Below are 14,081 nucleotides of genomic sequence, written 5' to 3'. Positions count from 1 at the left end.
AGCGGCAGGAACAAGGTTCCTGCAGCTCCCCAGGTGTTTAAGCAAAATACAGAACTTGCCTCAAAGCAGCTGTGAAATTCTGTTGCAGCTCGGCTCTTGGTGTCTTGATCCGACATGGCCTATTTCTCGTTCTGTAGCTCCCGGATGATCTTGTTTTTGCGGAGAGGGTATTTTAAAGAAAGAGCACAGTGAGATTGCTGGGTATTTTACTCAAATGTGCAGAGAGGGTTTATTCCCTTGTGGTTTAGAGAGAGACCAGGCCAGAGTAGTAAAGCCATCCCCACTATTCATAATACCGCAGGAAAAAATCAAGAACCGTTTGCGACTGAAGTTCTTTCCATCAAATGATCAGGCCTGACATGCCCTTAGACCAGTGAATTTCTTGCATATTGTTGGTAAGACACTAGCTTCTTGCTGATGCTAATGCCCCCTTTTCACTGGCGGGCCGGTGCCGAGGGGTTGTTCCCCTGTCGGGAGCAGTGCTGCCTTTTGGCCTGGCCTGGCAGATTCTCAGTGGGAGGAGAAATTGGGGAAAGGGGGTGTGTCCGCCTGGCCTGGAGCAGAGGCCGGGCGCTTTGCTGGTACCTGTGTACTATAGTTTGTCATGTCGAGCTGGCCAAAGAGAGCGCCTGCAATCCCCTGGTGGAAATCTGAGCCCAAACCCCAGGACCTGCCTCCGGGGATCAGCTGGGCCCCAGTTAGAGGGATTCAGGCTGAGACCGATCTCTCCTGCTCCTTGCACCAGCGAGGCATGACCTCACGCAAGGAATGACAATATAGCATTGCTTCCAAGGCTGTACGCCACCCACACGCTCAGGAAAAGTCCTCGCATGGCCGTGCAGCGGCACTGCCGCCTGTCAGAACGGGCCATGTGGTGGTGTCAGGTATGGTGGCATGCAGGGCTGTGGGTGCAAAGCAGAATCGGGCCCAACTTGGTTTTCTTCTGTTTCCCAATAACACTTCAATTGCTAACTGTCAAGGTTCCTTCCCCACTCTGAACTCTAGGGTACAGATGTGGGGACCTGCATGAAAGACCCCCTAAAGCTTATTCTTACCAGTTTAGGTTAAAAACTTCCTCAAGGTACAAACTTTGCCTTGTCCTTGAACCCTATGCTGCCACCACCAAGCGTGTTAAATAAAGAACAGGGAAAGAGCCCACTTGGAGATGTCTTCCCCCAAAATATCCCCCCAAGCCCTACACCCCCTTTCCTGGGGAAGGCTTGATAAAAATCCTCACCAATTTGCATAGGTGAACACAGACCCAAACCCTTGGATCTTAAGAAGAATGAAAAAGCATTCAGGTTCTTAAAAGAAGAATTTTGATTAAAGAAAAGGTAAAAGAATCACCTCTGTAAAATCAGGATGGTAAATACCTTACAGGTTAATCAGATTCAAACATAGAGAATCCCTCTAGGCAAAACCTTAAGTTACAAAAAGACACAGAAACAGGAATATACATTCCATTCAGCACAGCTATTTTACCAGCCATTAAACAAAAGGAAATCTAATGCATTTCTAGCTAGATTACTTACTAACTTAAGGAGTTATGAAGAGCATTCCTGATCTGTTCCTGGCAAAAGCATCACACAGATAGACAGACCCTTTGTCCCCCAACTCCAGCTTTGAAAGTATCTTGTCTCCTCATTGTGGGTCAGGTGCCAGCGAGGTTACCTTAGCTTCTTAACTCTTTACAGGTGAAAGCGTTTTGCCTCTGGCCAGGAGGGATTTTATAGTTCTGTATACAGAAAGGTGGTTACCCTTCCCTTTATATTTATGACACTAACGAAAATCACTGGTTAAAATTTCATTTGAACTCTTAACGGCAATGGGAGGAAACTGTCCCATGTTTCCTCCCAAAACCAACATAGAATACCAGGGTTGGAAGGGACCTCAGGAGGTCATCTAGTCCAACCCCCTGCTCAAAGCAGGACCAATCCCCAATTTTTGCCCCAGATCCCTAAATGGCCCCCTCAAGGATTGAACTCGCAACCCTGGGTTTAGGAGGCCAATGCTCAAACCACTGAGCTATTCCTCCTCCAACTGCCTATTGAGTATCTGTGTTTCCACTTGCAAAGCCTCATTCAGTTGCTCCAAATCTGGTTTTCCCTGCTCCCTATCTAGACAGGAGATTCATAGATCCTAAGGTCAGGAGGGGCTACTGTGGGCACCTTTCTAACACAGGCCCTAGGACTTGCCTGGGTTACTTCCTGTTTACACTAGAGCAGATTGTTTTAGAAAAACATCCACTCTTGATTGAAAAAATCTCCATTGATGGGGTACGCATGCGAGCCCTTGGTAAATTGTCCCAGTGGTTAATTCCTCAAGCCAGTAAAAATTTGTGCCTCTTTTCCAGCCTGAATTTGAGATTTGCCCTTTGTTAAAAATTCCAGGGTGTCTTTTGATGTCCAGAAATAAAGTTCTCTTGCTCAGCACTTTCATAAACATTTAATTTTCACAACACCCGGCCTGTGACTGACGGGTATCTCCTCCACAGTAACCAGTCAGAGACTGTTCTGGTGCCATTTTCATGGCTCAAAGGTTGGAGGAGTTCCTCTGATGATAGACTGCAGAGCTGAGATGGGAAGGCAGCCTGAGGGTGCAGGGGATGCTCCCCCCCCCCCCCCCACCGTGATACTTCAGGACGGGGGAAGAAGGTAAATTCTGAGAGCCCTGTTGCTGAGTCAGAGCTGGCTACAGCTCCCAGATGCCCCCTCAAAGGCCCAGTCCCCTTTCACTTCAGGACTAGTCTGACCGCAGGCCCTCCCATGGGCACCTGACTGCATAGAGGGCCCTATGCCAGCCCCCTTCAATATCAAGCCTGCACTCCTCTATCCACGGTGGTCTAGGGTGTTAATTGCCAATGGGCACATTTCTTTTCCAGGCAGAGTTCTGGGGACCAGCTCTCCACGATGGCCTTAACAATCTACCCATTTCCTTGGTGTATGACGGGAGAGGGTGTGTTTGATACTCCCAGAGCAAGGAAAGATGTGTTACTTGTATTGTGGCAGCACTCAGGAGCCCCAGCTGTGACGGGGCCCCGGGGTGCTGGGCCCTGCATGTCCACATTCACTCGTTAAGGACATGCCGCATTGCAGTTAGTTTTGTGATGCAGTTTCTTTGGCAGAGGAGCTGGTGCAGGCAAGAGGAGGGTTTGTTTCCTGCCTCGCGCTCTCTATCCTGAGTCAGTTCTTCGGGAAGGAGAACTGGGCACTGGTGGTTGGGCTGCGGTTCTTGAAAGGGGGATGGCTGCCTGTGGTTTGTGATCACCTCTGTTCCAGGACAGGTGTGTATAGTGTGACCAAATGAACTACGTGCTGGGTTGTGTGTCACTGATTTCTCCTCCTGGGCAGGGAAACCGACTCTCCAGGCTCAGGTAGGTGTAGTTCTTGGTGCCCACGAACCATTGGGTGCTTGTGACCACGGTTTCCATGTAGGTCAGCATGTCCCAGCCTGGCCTGGCGTGCGCAAGGAGCGGAGCTGCCCACGCTGCCAACTAGGGACTGGGCACATGGCCAGGCTCCGCAGCATCAATCTGCCTCTGCCTGCACCCAGCCCCGAGCTCCCCCCTGCCTGCACCCAGCCCCGAGCTCCCCCCTGCCTGCACCCAGCCCCGAGCTCCCCCCTGCCTGCACCCGGAGCTCCCCGCTGGCTGCACACAGCCCCTAGCTCCCCCCTGCCTGCACCCGGAGCTCCCCGCTGGCTGCACACAGCCCCTAGCTCCCCCCTGCCTGCACCCGGAGCTGGCTGAAAGGCTGAAAATCGAATATGAGATCAGGTTGAGCCTCCCTAACATATGTTCCCAGCTGGAAAAGCTGTGCAAGGAGGAGCAGGCACATCCATCCCAGTAAGAAGACTCCTGGCTTGTAAGTCTTTTAATATTTTTATTTACAATATTTGATTCTGTTCTAATTAGTAGAAAATAGGGCTGGATCTTTGCTTACAGAGCACAGACATTCAGACCCTTCCCCCCCACCCCCCAAAATTGAACACACAATATAGTGTTCAAAGTTGGACAACGGTTTTGTTTTAAAATAAAATACTGTGGCACTTTTTAAACAATGTTGTTAACGTCGTTGTGTTGCTCCTGGTTCAGTTTTATTCACAGTTGAGTTTTCCCTGTTTGAATGCTGCATTTTGCTCTCACCGTGCTTATTGCAGCTGCACAGGTGGGCCTCGGGCTGGGAACCCCCTGGGTTAGAGCTCAAAGAACCAGCTGGCGGCAGCTGTTCACACCTTCCAGCCGAGCAATACCCCCATCTCAGCTCAGCCTGTTGGCCTCATGGAGTTTCAAAGCGCTGGTGCCCTAAGTGACTTCTCTCCCAGAAAGAAAAGCAATAAGAGTGGGTTGGTGGGGGGAGGAGTTGCACTGTCCCTGTCACGGCGAGGAAGAGGGACATTGGGGACAAAGCCCATGGCCTGTGGGGAATGGGGTGCAAACAGAGGCCCTGCCAGGGTGAAGTGGCGAATAGGGGGCGCACGGAGCCTTGGCAGTGAGGGGTATGTATACGCATTGAATCCCTGAAATAGCGGGGTGGGAGGATGGCACACCAGCCCCAACTCGGGTCTTGTTAGGGCTAATTCATGTGCCTGAAGGCCTTTGAGATCCCAGGATGGAGACAGCGACTAAAATGGCAATTTAGCGTCGGTACTTGCATTACATCACTGTAATGGACTGAAAATCCATCCATTACAGTGATGATTCTTCATATGGCTCCCATCACCACAGCATCTGATCACCTCATAATCTTTTGTGTGTTTATCCTCATACGCCCACTGTGAGGCAAGGTACCACTGTGATTCCCAGTGCGGAAAAGGGAAACTGAGGTACAGAGGCTTGGATCCTCAAAGGATCGCACCTATGTGACTTGCCCAAGCTCCCTCCTGCGGCCCAGCAGGGAATTGAGGGCAGGTCTCTGGCATCCCAGGCTAGTGCACGAACCCCTGGGCCATCCTCCCCCTCCGCTGTTTGGTATTAAGGTCTCCTTGCCCCCTGCTGCCTCCAAAATTGGCAGGACCAGATTCCCAGTTCGTGTAAACCAGTGTGACTCCAGTTTTGCACCAACTGAGGAACTGGCCTGCTAGTTAACTGCCGGTGCCTTACCGGGATTGGGGACAGCTTGGAGTACATTGTCCACTCCACTCCCCGCTTTATTCTCAGCTCTGCCACTGACTGGCTGGCTGACCTTGGGCAAGTCACTTCCCCGTTCTGTGCCTCAGTTTCCCCTCCTGCCATTTGTCGATTCAGGCTATGAGCTGTTCAGGGCAGGGCCCAGTATAATAATAATAATAATTAATGTCTAGCTCTTTTCATCAGTAGATCTCAAAGTGCTTTACGAAGGAGGTCATTATCCCTATCCCTGGGGAAACTGAAGCACCGAGACAGGGAAATGACGTACCCACAGTCACCCAGCAGGCAGGGGCAGGAATAAACCCAGCACTCCTGAATCCCAGTCCTGTGATCTATTCACTAGGCCCTACTGCAACCTGGGGGCCTGATCTCAGCTGGAGCCAGTAGGTGCCACTGTGATATACATATAGTATTTGTCAGTGATCACCAGGAGGTGACATGGGGGGGACAGAAAACTGGCCCAGTGCAAGAGCCCCATGGCCCCACCCGACCATCACATGGATACTGTGCCCACTAGAATTGCATCCCCAGATACAGAGTAGGTTTAAGCCCCACAGGGTTGGCAGAATCTCTATCTAGGTCTGTACAGCACCAAGCACAATGAGGCCCTGATCCTGAGTGAGGACTGGGCAGATTTATAGATTTTTAAGGCCAGAAGGGACCATTATGCTGGAAAAAATATAGGGCTTGTCAGACTTGATCATATCTGACGGCTGTTCAGGCCAGTGCCAGATGCTGCAGAGGAAAGTGTGGGACAATCGGCCCCCCGTGCCAGGTCTGATCCTGGTGTCTACTAGTTAGAGATTGGTTTAAGCCCTGAATCAGGAGGTTTAATATCTCTGCCCACATCAGCATTCACTCGTCTAAGTCTGTCTGTTCCTGCTATCTATAAATCTATCCAGCCCCTTTGGGAAACGCACAAGCCTCTTGGCCTCAATGATTTCCAATGGCAGGGAGTTGCACCAGCCAATTGCCTTTGACCTTGATCACCTAGGCTGAGCACTTGATCACTCTAGCCCATATCTGGTGGGTGAGCTCGAGTGCAGTTTTTAGATAGAGCTGTCCAGTCATGCTTTAAAGACTCCAAGTGATGGTGAATCACCATGTCCCTGGGCAAGTTGGTCTACTGGTTAATTGCCCTCTCTGCGTGGTGGCGGGTTGTGTGTGTGCAAGGAAGGAGTTTACTGATTAGATAGAAAACCATTGATTGCTCATGTGCGTGGAGATGGATGGATGATGGATGTTTGGGGGGATGGATGGATGGATAGATGTATATGGGGATGGATAACTAGCTAGCCATGTATACGGCTGGCTAGCTGTGTCTGTGGAAGGATGGCTAGCCAGCTAGCTGCGTATGGGAATGGCTAGCTGCTGATGGCTAGCACTGTTGAAAAATGGAAAGTAATGCACACTGGAAAACATCCTCCCAACTACACACTTCAAATGATGGGGTTTAAAGTAGCTGTTTCCACTCAAGAAAGAGATCTTGGAGTCATCGTGGCTCATTCTCTGAAAACATCCATTCAAGGTGCAGCAGCAGTCGAAAAAGCCAACAGAATGTACAGCAGGAAAGGGATAGATAGAAAATATCATCGTGCCTCTATTTAGCCCATCGTACGCCCACACCCTGAATACCGTGTGAAGTCCTGGTCACCCCACCGCACAAAATAGACGTTAGAATTGGGAAACGTACCCAAAAGGGCAACCAACATGATGAGGGGTATGGAACAGCCTCCCTATGAGGCGAGATTAAAAAGACTGAAAATGCTCAGTTTAGAAAAGAGATGATGGGGTGGGGGGGGATATGACGGAGGTCTATCAAATCATGACTGGTGTGGAAAAAGTGACAAGGGAAGGGTTATTTTCCCCTTCACGTGACACAAGAACCAGGGGTCACCCAGCTAAATGAATAGGCAGCAGGTTTCAAACAAACAAAAAGTACTACTTCACATGACACACAGCCTGCGGAACTCATTGCCAAGGGATGTCATGAAGGCTAAAAGAATAACTGGGTTCAAAAAGAATTAGATAAGTTGATGGAGGATCGGTCCATCGATGGCTATTAGCCAAGATGGCCAGGGATGCTGCCCCATGCTCTGGGTGACCCCGAATCTCTGACAGCCAGAAGCAGGTGGTGGACAACAGGATGGATCATTTGATAATTGCCATGTTCTGCTCACTCCCTCTGAAACATCTGGCATCCGCCACTGTTGGAAGCCAGGATATGGGGCTAGATGGAGACCCAGTGTGGCCGTTCTTATGTCTGCGAATGGATGGAAGGATGGATAAATGAATGCACGTGGGGATGGCGAGCTAACTAGTTCTGTATGGGGATGGCTAACTGTACATGGGGATGGCTAGCTAGCTGTATACAGGGATGGATGAACGGATAGCTATCTGGCTGTGTATAGGGATGGATGGAGAGACATGTACATGGGGATAGCTAGCTAGTTAATTTTGTATGGGGCTGGCTAGCTGGCTGTGGGGATGGCTAGCTAGCTGGGTACAGGATGGATGGAAGGATGGCTACCTAGCTGTGTAGGTGAATGGCTAGATAGATGTACATGGGGATAGCTGGCTGGCTAGCTCTGTATGGGGGTGCCTGGCTAGCTGGTGGGGTAGCTGGCTGGCAGACTGGTGGAGTGGGGTGGCTCGCTGGGTGGCGGAGTGGCTAGCTGGCTAGTGGGCAGGGTGGCTAGCTGGCGGGGCAGGGTGGCTGTCTGTCTGGGGGAGTGACAGGCTATCGGGCAGGGCAGGGCAGGCTGGCTAGCTGGCAGGGTCGCTGGCTGATGCGGGGGGTGGGGTGGCCGTCAGGGTGAGGTGGCTAGCTCTGCATGGGGGTGGATAGCTAGCTGGCCGGGATGGTGGCTGACTAGCTGGTGGGGCCAGGTGAGTAGCTTTGTATGGGGGTGGCTAGCTCTGCATGGGGCTGGCTAGCTGGGGGGGTGGCTGGCTGGCCGGAGGGGCGGGGTGGCTAGCTGGGGGGGTGGCTGGCCGGCCGGAGGGCGGCAGGCGGAACAATAAGCGCGGAGGGTAGAGCCAGCCCGTGACTCAGGCGAGAGGCTCCGTTCGCCTTTAAGAGGCCGGCGCTCGCTCTCCCGGCCCCGCAGCTCCCGGCCCCCCGCTCAGGGCGTGTCTGTCCCCGGGGTGGCGGCGGGGCGGGGGCGCGGGGCGAGGCCGGGAGCGGGAGGCAGAGCCCAGCCGGGGCTGGCACGGAGCGCGCTGGGGATGCTGCTGCCGCTGGCCGGGGCGCGCTGCAATTAGCCAGCTGGGCACCGGCCTGGCCAGGAGCCGGCGGGGGAGCCCGGCCCAGGCCGGCTGCTTTGTTGCTGCTGCTGCCGGATTTTCGGGGTGGAAGGAAAAATCCAGGAGGGAGCCTCCCCCCATCAGGATTGAAAGGTGAGGGGGCTGGGCCGGCAGCGGGGGCAGGGATGGAGCGGGGGGCCCAGTGCTGGGGATGGAGGAGAGGGGCAGGGATGGAGGGGGGGACCATTGCTGGGGATGGAGGATGGGGGGCAGGGATGGAGGGGGGGACCAGTGCTGCGGATGGAGGATGGGGGGCAGGGATGGAGGGGGGGGCCCAGTGCTGGAGATGGAGGATGGGGGGCAGGGATGGAGGGGGGGCCCAGTGCTGGGGATGGAGGAGAGGGGGCAGGGGGCCAGTGCTGGGGATGGGGGGAGAGGGGCAGGGATGGGGGGAGGGGGCCAGTGCTGGGGATGGGGGGAGAGGGACAGGGATGGAGGGGGGACCTAGTGCTGGGGATGGAGGAGAGGGACAGGGATGGAGGGGGGGGGCCAGTGCTGGGGATGGAGGAGAGGGGCAGGGATGGAGGGGGGGGCCCAGTGCTGGGGATGGAGGAGAGGGGCAGGGATGGAGGGGGGCCCAGTGCTGGGGATGGAGGGGGGCCAGTGCTGGGGATGGAGGATGGGGGGCAGAGATGGAGGGGGGGCCCAGTGCTGGGGATGGAGGAGCGGGGCAGGGATGGAGGGGGGGACCAGTGCTGCGGATGGAGGATGGGGGGCAGGGATGGAGGGGGGGGCCCAGTGCTGGAGATGGAGGATGGGGGGCAGGGATGGAGGGGGGGCCCAGTGCTGGGGATGGAGGATGGGGGGCAGGGATGGAGGGGGGACCAGTGCTGGGGATGGAGGATGGGGGGCAGGGATGGAGGGGGGCCCAGTGCTGGGGATGGAGGAGCGGGGCAGGGATGGGGGGGCCCAGTGCTGGGGATGGAGGAGAGGGGCATGGATGGAGGGGGGCCAGTGCTGGGGATGGAGGAAAGGGGCAGGGATGGGGGGCCCAGTGCTGGGGATGGAGGAGAGGGGCAGGGATGGGGGGAGGGGGCCAGTGCTGGGGATGGAGGAGAGGGGCAGGGATGGAGGGGGGGGCAGTGCTGGGGATGGAGGAAGGGGGGGGGCAGGGCTTGTCCTGTGCATGCTCCAATTGCTGCTGGGCCGAGCTACAGCTTGAGGGCCCCCTCCCCCCACAGGGCAGGGATGCAGGGGCAGGGCTGACTCCCCCCACCCCCAGGCCTGGCCCCTGGTACCGGGGCTGTTTTGTGTGTGAGGGCAGAGCGGTCGCACTTCCCCCTCGGTGAGCTCCAATCACTGCTTGGGGAGGGTTCACCTCCACCACCCTGGGCAGGTTGTTTTGGGGTCTGGGGGAGGACCCTGGACACGCTCATATGGTAGCTGGGAGGAGGGGATGGGGATGCAATCTGAGTTATTCACCCTGATTTTCCTGGGGGCGGGAGGGCGGTGCTGATGGGGAACAGAGGTGAGTTGTGTTGCAAGCCGCTGGTGTTCAGATCCTTGGTGGGGTCCTCCATTCCCCCCTCCCCGGCTGGATCCTTTGGTGAGATGCCCCCTTCCCCCAGGTGCCAATACACCGCCAGCAACATGGACACTCCAGGATGTGTGGGGGAGAGATTGAAAGGCCAATATGGCTGTGGAGGCTGGCAGCCTCGGCACACGCTTGTGCCCGCTCTGGTCCCCACTGCATGCCCATCTGTGCTGGGTACGCAGGCCCTGGAGGAGCTGCTGTTCTGGCCGCCTCTGCGTACCCAGGTCTCCCTCCTTGCCCTGAGGCAGTGCTGGTCGGGTGGATGTCCTAGAGGATGCAGAGGGCCAGGTGGCCCTGGGGGTGGGAGCTGGGAGCTGAAAGAGAGGGAAGCCTGGTGCGGGAGCGAGTAGGACCCTGCTCTGTCCATCTGAAAGATGGGGACTGGGCTCCCAGTGGGGAGAAGCAGCCATGCCCAGAAATGACCCTATCCAGGGGCTAACACAACGTGAGACAGCAGGGGGCGCTCTCAGTGCAGCTGCCAAAGAGAAGGGGGAGCTGCCCCCCAAGCCAGGGACAGAGAGAGGAGGAAGAGCTGTGGACTCCCCCTTAGTTTAATCCCAGCCCCTCTCCATCCATCCCCCTCTGGGTCTGGATCTGCCCGTCACTCATCCATTGGTGCCCCCCACGAGATTCCCCACCCCCTACTCTGCTGCTGCAGAGGGAGGGATGTTCCTTCAGACAGAACCACTTCTCCCTCCTCTAGCCCCTGGGATGCTGGGCACCAGAACTGGGAGGGAAAGGGAGGTGATGTGTCCTAGTCCCCTTCCTCCCCCCTGGCTTCTGTCCCCTTTTGCTGGAGAGGACTCCCCCATCTGCTGAGGACATCCTCATCATTACATGGGTGACTGCTACTCCCCATCACTTTCTGTGTTGGCTTGACAGGCCCAGAGGCCTCTGGGTAGGCCCAGAGCAGGGAGGGCAGGAGGGAGGGGAGCAGCAGGAGGGACAAGTAACCCCCCCCCCCATACACAGCCCCTGTGAAAGCTTGGCTTGTCGGCTGAGGCCCCCAACAAGAGGGGTTCGATTCAAGCCAAGAGGGCTGCGCGCTTTGGGATGGGACTGTGCTGGGAGCTGGTCTGAGAACCCACCAGCTCATTTCATGAAGGGAACTTCCAGCCCTCCGAGCAGAGCTAGATTTGAACCAGCGGGCTGGAGGCAAAGACTGTCGGGTCCAGCTAGGGGTGGAGAGAGATGGGATCTGCAGGGGAAGAGGGGGAATGCTCCGGATCCCTTACCCAGAGCCCTTGCCAGCATTCAGGTGTGCTGCTCGGTTCTGACACGTGGAGTCCAGGTCACTTGAGGGGAAATCATAGAATCATAGAATATAAGGGTTGGAAGGGACCCCAGAAGGTCATCTAGTCCAACCCCCTGCTTGAAGCAGGACCAATTCCCAGTTAAATCATCCCAGCCAGGGCTTTGTCAAGCCTGACCTTAAAAACCTCTAAGGAAGGAGATTCTACCACCTCCCTACGTAACGCATTCCAGTGTTTCACCACCCTCTTAGTGAAAAAGTTTTTCCTAATATCCAATCTAAACCTCCCCCACTGCAGCTTGAGACCATTACTCCTCGTTCTGTCATCTGATACCATTGAGAACAGTCTAGAGCCATCCTCTTTGGAACCCCCTTTCAGGTAGTTGAAAGCAGCTATCAAATCCCCCCTCATTCTTCTCTTCTGCAAGCTAAACAATCCCAGCTCCCTCAGCCTCTCCTCATAACTCATGTGTTCCAGACCCCTAATCATTTTTGTTGCCCTTCGCTGGACTCTCTCCAATTTATCCACATCCTTCTTGAAGTGTGGGGCCCAAAACTGGACACAGTACTCCAGATGAGGCCTCACCAATGTCAAATAGAGGGGAACGATCACGTCCCTCGATCTGCTCGCTATGCCCCTACTTATACATCCCAAAATGCCATTGGCCTTCTTGGCAACAAGGGCACACTGCTGACTCATATCCAGCTTCTCGTCCACTGTCACCCCTAGGTCCTTTTCCGCAGAACTGCTGCCTAGCCATTCGGTCCCTAGTCTGTAGCTGTGCATTGGGTTCTTCCGTCCTAAGTGCAGGACCCTGCACTTATCCTTATTGAACCTCATCAGATTTCTTTTGGCCCAATCCTCCAATTTGTCTAGGTCCTTCTGTATCCTATCCCTCCCCTCCAGCGTATCTACCACTCCTCCCAGTTTAGTATCATCCACAAATTTGCTGAGAGTGCAATCCACACCATCCTCCAGATCATTTATGAAGATATTGAACAAAACCGGCCCCAGGACCGACCCTTGGGGCACTCCACTTGATACCGGCTGCCAACTAGACATGGAGCCATTGATAACTACCCGTTGAGCCCGACAATCTAGCCAGCTTTCTACCCACCTTGTAGTGCATTCATCCAGCCCATACTTCCTTAACTTGCTGACAAGAATACTGTGGGAGACTGTGTCAAAAGCTTTGCTAAAGTCAAGAAACAATACATCCACTGCTTTCCCTTCATCCACAGAACCAGTAATCTCATCATAGAAGGCGATTAGATTAGTCAGGCATGACCTTCCCTTGGTGAATCCATGCTGGCTGTTCCTGATCACTTTCCTCTCATGCAAGTGCTTCAGGATTGATTCTTTGAGGACCTGCTCCATGATTTTTCCAGGGACTGAAGTGAGGCTGACTGGCCTGTAGTTCCCAGGATCCTCCTTGGAAAGCCGCTGTAGCTGCACCAGGAGGGGTCCAGCCCAGGGGGTGTCCCTGAGAGCATTCTCCAGGAGGGGAGTGCGGCAGAGCCATCTCTTGGCCAGGCTTGGGAAGGGGGGAATGAGCCATCCCAGTTGGATCATTCACCTTGGTGTCCCTTTGCAAGCTGAGGGGAATGGGTTGCAGCCCCTGACAGAGCCCAGCAGGGGGCACTGCACACCACTACTCCAGCCTCCTGCTCGGAAAGGGGCAGGGGTGGGTGTCAGCAGGCACCAGGACCTGGCCACGTCCCAGCTGATCTAGAAGGTGGCGCTGGAGGTGGCGATCTGATGCCTCAGCTCCAGGACTGTGTCCCAGACGGGAGGGTCGTGAGCAGGGAGAACAGGCCCCCTCGCTCAGGCACATCCCTGCTTGGAGAGAGAAGGAATCCCTGAGAGCAATGACGGGTGGGAGCCTGTCCTGTCTTGGCCCAGCTGAAGGAGATGGAGGAACCCAGATCTTACCACTATGGATCAGACTCCCCGCCGGGCCCATCTAGGCCGGGGTCCCTGCCTCCCCGGATCGGCCCAGTGACCATCTAACTTCATACCCCCATCTCCTGCCACGCTGGGCCAGTTCAGGTCCCTCTTGGTTCTGGTTTCTTGCCTCTGGCAGTTGCCAATCGCAGCGCTTTAGGGAGGAGAAAAGTCTTCCTAAAACAATGTGGCCTGTCGGAGAGGAGAGCGGTGAGGTCCCTTTCTGATCCCCAGGGGACCATTTCCACACGGTTGGATCCATTTCTTCCCCTCCCATCCATTCTGTTTCCAGGCTACCACTGGTGTGGGGTGGGGTCCATGGCAGCTGAGGGGGTCAAGCTGCCACGTGCCCCGTTGCCTGGATGTTGCAAGGTCCCAAACCTGATTGTGCTTCTGGAGGGAATTTCTCCCCAAGAGGTCCCCCTAGTTCTGGCGGGGTCCAGGGTGCATGTTGCAGTGATAGGGGCAGACAAGTGACCTTTTTTTTGGGGGGGGGGGTGCACGTCTGTCTCCCTGACTGGCTGCGGGGGGCGGATGCTAATCTGCTTCAGAAAGTATCACTGTCCCCATTTCATGGGGGAAGGGGTAGCAGGCGTGGGGGCTGGGAAGGGGGAAGAGGCATGTTGAGGTCACGTGCTGAATGGGAGCAGAGATGGCAATGGAACCCAGGAGTCCTGATTGCAAGTCCCCTGCTCCAAGCACTAGGCCATGTTCCCATCTGGATAGTAAAGAGGTTTGGGGGTAAGAGGCCATTAAAATAGATCTGCCACCGAGACCTTCACTGTGATTTTCCTGCACCCACCATGGGGCAGGGGAATTAAATTTGTAGCTTGGTCTTTTCCCAGATTGCAAGGACTCCAGCACAGACTCAGGGCTGCAGCTTGAAGCAGATCTTTGCTCTGGGGTTCTTGCCTTC

General features: G+C 55.2%; 1 protein-coding gene across 3 annotated transcripts in view; it reads left to right on the top strand.

Moving 5' to 3' along the window:
• Positions 1 to 7,999: 7,999 nt before the first annotated feature.
• MAP3K12 (mitogen-activated protein kinase kinase kinase 12) overlaps positions 8,000 to 14,081 on the top strand; it is an 88,827-nt gene continuing 82,745 nt past the window's right edge. Inside the window, exon 1 of one of the 3 annotated variants that reach the window (XM_075121621.1) lies at positions 8,000 to 8,017. The gene's annotated coding sequence lies outside the window, so the exon portion shown is untranslated. Of the gene's footprint in view, positions 8,018 to 8,299; positions 8,528 to 14,081 lie in introns of those variants that run through there. The other 2 variants (XM_048831858.2, XM_048831856.2) reach the window with 2 other exon arrangements.

Source organism: Caretta caretta, chromosome 20 (assembly GCF_965140235.1).
Source record: "Caretta caretta isolate rCarCar2 chromosome 20, rCarCar1.hap1, whole genome shotgun sequence".
In the NCBI taxonomy this organism is placed as follows: Eukaryota; Metazoa; Chordata; order Testudines; family Cheloniidae; genus Caretta; species Caretta caretta.
This window is presented reverse-complemented; position numbering and strand designations above follow the sequence as displayed.